This window comes from Diceros bicornis, chromosome 16 (assembly GCF_020826845.1).
Source record: "Diceros bicornis minor isolate mBicDic1 chromosome 16, mDicBic1.mat.cur, whole genome shotgun sequence".
Taxonomy (NCBI): Eukaryota; Metazoa; Chordata; class Mammalia; order Perissodactyla; family Rhinocerotidae; genus Diceros; species Diceros bicornis.
In genome coordinates, this window is record NC_080755.1 from 9,181,015 (window position 1) to 9,188,519 (window position 7,505).

General features: G+C 38.7%; 1 long non-coding RNA gene across 1 annotated transcript; it reads right to left on the reverse strand.

The window, feature by feature from the left end:
* Positions 1-2,306: 2,306 nt before the first annotated feature.
* On the reverse strand, positions 2,307-6,504 carry LOC131415146 (uncharacterized). The gene is made up of 3 exons (XR_009222344.1): positions 6,466-6,504; positions 4,836-4,977; positions 2,307-2,507 (listed from the first exon to the last, which is right to left on the reverse strand). It is a non-coding gene; the product is annotated as an uncharacterized LOC131415146 (long non-coding RNA).
* Positions 6,505-7,505: the final 1,001 nt, after the last annotated feature.

The following is a 7,505-nucleotide window of genomic DNA, read 5'->3' on the forward strand; positions in this document are numbered from 1 at the left end:
CTTCCAGCAAGGAGAGGTCAAAAAAGATAGATTTAGCAGGAGACTACCTACAACTTTCTTCTTCTTCTGGCGATTTCATCCTCCACGCTCTGAAGCAGGTCATTAGCCGCAATTAATTAACTCAATCAAAGAGTCCTTTAAGATTAGATTGCGTGGGAGCAACAACTTAGCCCACTAAGTGCCTGGTACCCAAGATCCTTTGTTTTATGAAATACTCAAACATAATCATGCATGGTTAATTCTATTTTCTCCATTTTATAGACTTAAAATGACAATGGACTTGCCTAAATCTCCATAAACAATTAGGAGAACCTGGATTTGGATTAAGTTCTCTCTGACTTGAAGATTTCATCAATAAAACTCGTCTTTTTTTAAAAAAATTAAAAGGTGACTCTGGTCCAGGTGGTAGAAGAGGATATGAGATGTCAATTGCTTTAACTATTATCGTCAAAGCAAGATTATGACCACTTATTAAGGCAGATGAGAAAGCATCCTATTGTTTAACTTCTTTAGGGAACCCAATTTCCCAAATTGCTTCAGCAACCAACCTTGGACTATTCTGTAAAAGTAAATTCAGTTCCGAAATGTTGCTCACCCTCTGAGCAGGCTCTTTTAGTTCTACTCAATCCCATCTAGACAGTATCTAGTGATACTAATAAGTAGTACACACCAAGTGTAAGAACATGACACAGCTAATCCGTTCCTTTCAGGCAATTTCTCAGCTTCTATGTATTACAACAAGATGGATTTTGACATAATAATTACTATGAATTACAGGCAGCTTGGCAAAGCAGAAAATGAATAGATTTGGGAGTCAGACATAATTGGATTCAAATCCCAGCTTCATCATTTAACAACTGATTGACCTTAAGAAAATCACTTAACCTCTCAGAGTATTTATTTCCTTATCTAGAAAATGGGTTAATACCACTCTCTTTGTACATATTGGTAGGAGTTTTAATGAGATAACGCAAGTAAGATGGTTAGTGATAAATTAACGGTTGTAACTATGCGATTACTGTCACCGCCAAATAGGGGTCCTCTCCTCGCCACGAAGACAAGCCATTAGTCCAGAGGCAAGGTGGTAAGAGAGAAAGGGTCTTTTTTTATTATTACAGCTTGCTAGCAAGGGGGAAGATGGCGGACTAGTGTCCATAAAGAACGATCTTCAAACTACAAACTTTTGAAACAGTTATATAGGGCAAATGAGCTGAAAGGGTCGGGGGTGGAGGGTTTGGAATGTGACCCTCTGGTGTTGTAGTCCTTGAGGCACCGGATCATTCCTTTTTCTTGTCACCGACGATGGATACCAGCATCGGGGCTACTTTCTGAAGGTCATTACATTCCTGGGAAAACTTAAAGAACAAAAGTTACTGTCTTATCACAATAAGGAGGTTTATGTGCAAGCTAAAGCTGAGAAAGTAGCAGAGCATGCATATTGCTCACAAGCAGGTGTGGACTTATCCAGGCTACGTGTAAACTAAAGCACTGCAGACTCAACAAAGGGGTGCCTTGTGGATCAGGGTTATTTATAGCTCCAACATGATTCCCTTCGACAAGATGGCTTCCCTTATGCCAACTTATGCTGACCTGTGACTACATATCTATCATGGCTATTTAAGCGGCACTAACATTACTTTATAGAATATATATATATAATCCCAATTAGTCTAAAATTAATTTGATCTCCCTCTATGTATACATGTAGACTTACTAATAAAATGCCTCCCAACATATTCCTCTACACAACTTCCGTTTGTGAGCGAACAGTGCAGTGTGCTCTGAAGTAAGCTGAAGAAATACTGAACACTATGAACAACAAGATTAAGAACTAGAAACAAAACAGATGAACGCTTTTTGATTCTATAATAAAAGGATGGAGCAAAAAGTAGGTATCCTTCTATTTGCTTTTCCCCTTCTTACTTGGCTCTCTGATACCATCGTGCATATTTTTGACGTGTGCATAACATCCTCCTAATCTGGAAGGGAAGTGCTAGAAGCAAGAGATGAAATTTGGGAGAGACACTTAAAAAAATCTCCTTGGAATCAATTTTTGGCAGTTGAGTTTCAACTTGAGCAAGTTAAGACAGAAAGATATGCATGTAAATGCCTCAAACTAAATCTCCTGATTCAATGACTGTCTATTTAAAGTAACTTCACATCAAAGTAGTTAATTCACTGTCAAAGTGGGGAGAACAAATCAAATTTGAGGGGGCTACTCCATTCCTTGGGGTATACTCCTGTAGGAGAGGAACACTTTTTCCCATCTACTCTTCTGAGTTCTTGGCTGAGGCTCCTGTAATAAAAGACAGATTAACAAGAGAAAAACAACAGAAGTTTATTAACATGCATACCTCAGGTACATATGGGAGATACCCAGGGAAAAATGAGCACCTCAAAGAGGTGACTTAGAACTTTGGTTTATATAGCATGTTAACAAAGAACAGTGACTTTGTGGAGAAATGACAAGACAAAGGAAACAGTTTTAGGCTTCCAGGGTTGGCAAACTGTGGGAAGGAAAACAAATGGTAGATAAAGGCTAGTTAGTAATGTGGGAGATCAAGATTTGGCCACCCTGAAATATATCTCTTTACCTTGATTGTTTTCTCTGACCGACATTTGACCTCCCCCACTACCTGCCTAAAGAATTTGACATAGTAACTCCTTCCTGGAACAGATCTTCTATCTGATGGCTGTACTATAATGTAAAATAGATGTTACAATAGAAAAGGCACCAACAAGCCCATCTTATCGGAAGTTCTGTCTCTCTGGCCACATTCTCTGGATGGCCCTGCGAGGAGTTGCCAGACAAACATTTACATTTATAAGGGAAATCCTCATTTGTATAGGTATCTCCTTCTCTGTATTGGGAAGAGGGGGGATGACCTCATTTCTAGAAACTTATCAATGTGGAAAGTGAGGCATTGAACCTGCATAATAACCTTACTCTTGTTTACAGTGCTTTAGTGGTAACCTCCTGTAACTGACTCCCCCCCACCCCCAACATCCTCCTTTGTCTTTAGCTGAACATGGTATTAAAGATGAGAATTTCTGCTATTGTGTTGAGAAACGCAGTGTCCCTGCTTTCTCCCATGTATGCATGTTATTAAACTTGGTATTATTTTCTCCTGCTAACCTGTCTTGTTAATTATTTGGCCAGCCGTAAGAACCTTAAGGGAAGGGGCAGAGGGGGATTCTCCCTCTTCCCCCAACAGTAAAGTTTGTTATATAGATTCTTCTAGTGCCATCTCCAGGCTGACAGGGTCTAAAATTATCTCCAGTCCTACTTGCGTCCTTCTTGGTAGGGAGGGGAGGAAGGATATCTTTGAAATTTATGTCCTGCCTTTAGGCAAATAGGGGGAGGGCAGGGAGATTTTCTTGTATCTGCTCCTTCTCAATTGCCTTCAGGTCAAAATAATCTTTATGCCAAAGTGGCATATTTTAGGGTGGCATATGCTGCTGCTCTTCATTCCCAACATAGAAAGCCTGACTAGGAGGCAATGGAATTTTATAAATACCAAGAGAAAGCACTGAGACAAAGCTCCTTGACCTCCAGGTGCCACAGTCCCAGCTCTGTCTCTACTTCCTTAAAGAGCTTTATGAAAGAACAGATCGTTTATCAATCGGGTATCTTTATATTGCAGAAAACTCAATTTACACTGGATTAAATAATAATAGGGATTTATTGGCTCATATACCTTAAAGCCCATTTGTGGGGAGGGGTACAGGATTTCTTGATCCAGCTGCATAGTGATCCAGTGTTTTGCAGCATTAATAGTCATAGAGTGGCTGCAGGAAGAATCCAGGCCCACTGGGTAATGATTATCTTTGATGAGGACAATAGAATATATTAATGGACACAAGCCAAAAGAAACACCCTGGAGCTAGGAATCAGTTTTCTCTTAAGTACATGAGCTGACTGGGGAGAAATAGATATACTGATGAACATCTGGTACTATTTGAAAGGCGTGGAGGAGGAATTGGGTACTGGGAAGGTAAACAAATAGTACACTCAAGATAGTATAAGCCATCGTTATCTAGGACTTCTCTCATTTTAATGGAGAAATTCGAATGAGCCCTCATCGATCAGGAAATGAACCCAAGTGAAACCGGCCAACAGCCATTGATGATTAAACAGCTGGTAACTATGGGGGATTGGAATTTGTGAACTCAAAATATGTCTCTGCCTGAATGACATTTTCCCCACCCCCACTAACTGACCAAAGGAGTTTGGGATGGGAGGCCTGCCCCCAGAAAATGCTATTACTATAGACATCTCCGGGTTCCTGGGTGGGTCGTGCTAAACCCATTCTTAGTTCTAGTTACCCTTTGTGAGAGACATTTACATTTGTAAAGAAAATCTCCATTTGTAAAGGTATCTTCTTTCCTGCACCAGGAAGAAGGGGGGATGGTCTTACCTAGAAACTTATCAGAAAGGAAGGTGAGGACTTAAATCTCCGTGATAAACTTACTCATTGTTAACTGTGCTGTTTGGACAATATGCTATCCGACGACTCCCATTAGGTTCCTATAGATGACATCTCCCTGGAGCCTGGGTTACTACGGTAATGGGTGTTTGAGCTATTTTTTTCAGGAACTAAGCCCCTTGTCCACTTCAGGCCGGACTGAGATCACCAACCCATCAACTGGGCCCTTTTGATGACAAGAGGTTGGAACTCCACCCTCAGGGCATGCTAATGCTGCCATTCTGTGAACATGTGTCCTATGAAGAGGCATGAAGCCTGACTACGCTTGCGCTTGCGCAGATCATCAATTACCTCATCTCTCCTCACCTCCAATCATTTCAGACCACCTTGCCCCCTTCCCATAAGTACCTCTGAGTCCCTATTTTGGGGGAGGCTGATTTGAGACTTGTTCTCCCATTTTCCTCACTTGGTTGCCTTGTGACTAAACCCTCTCTCTCTGCAATCTTGTCGTCTCGGTGATTGGCTTTCTGGGCAGCGGGCAAAAATGGACCTGGTGTGATAACACAAGAAGAGCAAAGAAAAATTGATACACTACGTGGAAAAAGGCTAGGATAAAACTCCTCCTTTCTAAAATGGGTGGATAGGAAAAAACATATCATAGAACCTGTGTCAGTTAAGAATGGGTTTGGTTACATACAACAGAATAACATGAAATAGCAGTAAATTAAGCAAGATAAAAGTTTATATTTTTCTTACATAAACAAATATAGAAAAGATTAAAAAAGGAAACAAAACATAATGAAGGACTTCTAGATCCTATTTTTCTGCTCTTCAATGCTGGCTTACATTTTCCAAGTCACTCATGTTTAACGTATCTGGTAAAGCTCTAGTTATTACTTCCACACTGCAAACAAGTAAGAGGAGAAAGAAGTAAAGGAAAAACCAAAAGCATACTTGCCCTCTCCCCGCCACCTTTGGAAGATGCTTCCTGGAACTTCTATTCAACACTTATGCTTGCATCTGATTTGCCAGAAATTTGTCACATGACCATATTTATCTAAAAAGAAGGGTGAGAAATGTAGTCTTTTAGCAGAATACACTGCCCACCCTTCTGAACCAAAGGACAAAGGAAAAATAAATATTGGAAACTATTGGTGGTATAATTCTCAGAACCTATGAAAATGACCTACAACAGCCAAAACAAATTGAAAGAGAACAAGTTTGGAGGACTTCTGTTACCTATTTCCAAAACTTGTAATAAAAGTAAAATAATCAAAAGAGTGTGGTATTGGTGTAAGAATAAACATATACATCAAGGGAACAGAACACAGTATCCAAAAACAGATGCAAACACATATAGTCAATTAATTTTTGGCAAAGTTTCTGACATAATTCAATGAGAAAGAAAAGTCATTTCAAAGAATTGCTGCTGTAACAATTAGATATCAGTTTGGGGAAAAAAAACTATCCTCATCCATTGCTTCACAACATACATAAAAATGATACAAAATGGAACATAAGAGTTAATGCAGAAGCTAAAATTCTAAAATTTCTAGAAGAAAGTATAGGAGAAAATCAACGTGACATGGAGTTAGTCAAGGATTTCTTAAAGAGGACACAAAACCCATAAACTATATAAGAAAAATATGATAAAATTGACTTCATTAAAATTAGAAACTTGTGCTCTTCAAAAGATACAGATAGAAAAATGAAAAGACCACCTACAGAGTGAGAAGAAATGTTTGCATAACACATATCTGGTAAAAGGCATGAGTGCAGCGTTTAAAGGAAAGTCTTCAACTTAATACTAACTAAGAAACCCACCCATTAAAATATAGGTAAAAACTTTCAACAGACATCTTACAAAAGACAATATATATATAGCCAATAAAAACATAAAATGTTGCTTGATACCATTAGTAATCAGGGAAATGCAAATTAAAAACCACAATGAGACATTAATACCAGGTCACTTGAATGAGTAAAATTTAAAAACTGGCAATATCAAAGTGTTGTATAAAGTTAAACACACACTTACCATACAAACCAGCTATCCTGCTGTTAGGATTTACTCAAGAGAGATGAAAAAAAATCTGTCCACACAGACTCTACATGAATATTTATAGAAGCTTTGTTCATGATGGCCAAAAACTGGAAATAATCCAAATGTTGATCAACTGGAGAGTGGATTAACAAAGTATGGTATATCCATAGTATAGAATACTATTTAGCAATAAAATAAGAATGGAATATCGATGCTCACAAAATATTATGCTAAGTAAAAGGGGTAAAACATAAAATACTACAAACTGCATGATTCCATTTATATGAAATTATAGAAGAGGCAAAATTATAGAGGTGGAAAATAGATCAGTGGCTGCCTGTGCTGGGGGTTGGGGAAAAAGTTCTGGTTGCACAGGAACACAAGGAAACACTGAGTTTGATGGTGGTCAGAAGACTGTATACAACTGCTAAAATCTCTCACACTTAAAATGAGTGAATTTAACTTTATGTAAATTCTACCTCAATAAAACTGGGTAAAAACATAAAGAATTCATGAATGAATAAATAAAGCTATGAATAGCTGGCAGTAAATGCTAAGTCTATTTAAGTAAAGAATAAATTTTATTTTATTATTTTTGTGTGTGTGTGTGTGTGAGGAAGATCAGCCCTGAGCTAACATCCATGCCAATCCTCCTCTTTTTGCTGAGGAAGACCAGCCCTGAGCTAACATCTATTGCCAATCCTCCTCTTTTTTTTCCCCCTTTTTCTCCCCAAAGCCCCAGTAGATGATTGTATGTCATAGTTGCACATCCTTCTAGTTGCTGTATGCGGGACACGGCCTCAGCATGCCGGACAAGCGGTGCGTTGGTGGGCGCCCAGGATCTGAACCCAGGCCACCAGTAGTGGAGCATGTGCACCTAACCACTAAGCCACAGGGCCAGCCCTAAAGAATAAATTTTAAATAACCTCTAATGACTTCAGTTGACAGAGTTTAGATGTTATAATTCCTAAAAGTGTGTATGTAATATAAACTAAAGTAACTATTATTTTAATAGACAGAAACAGAATTTCCAG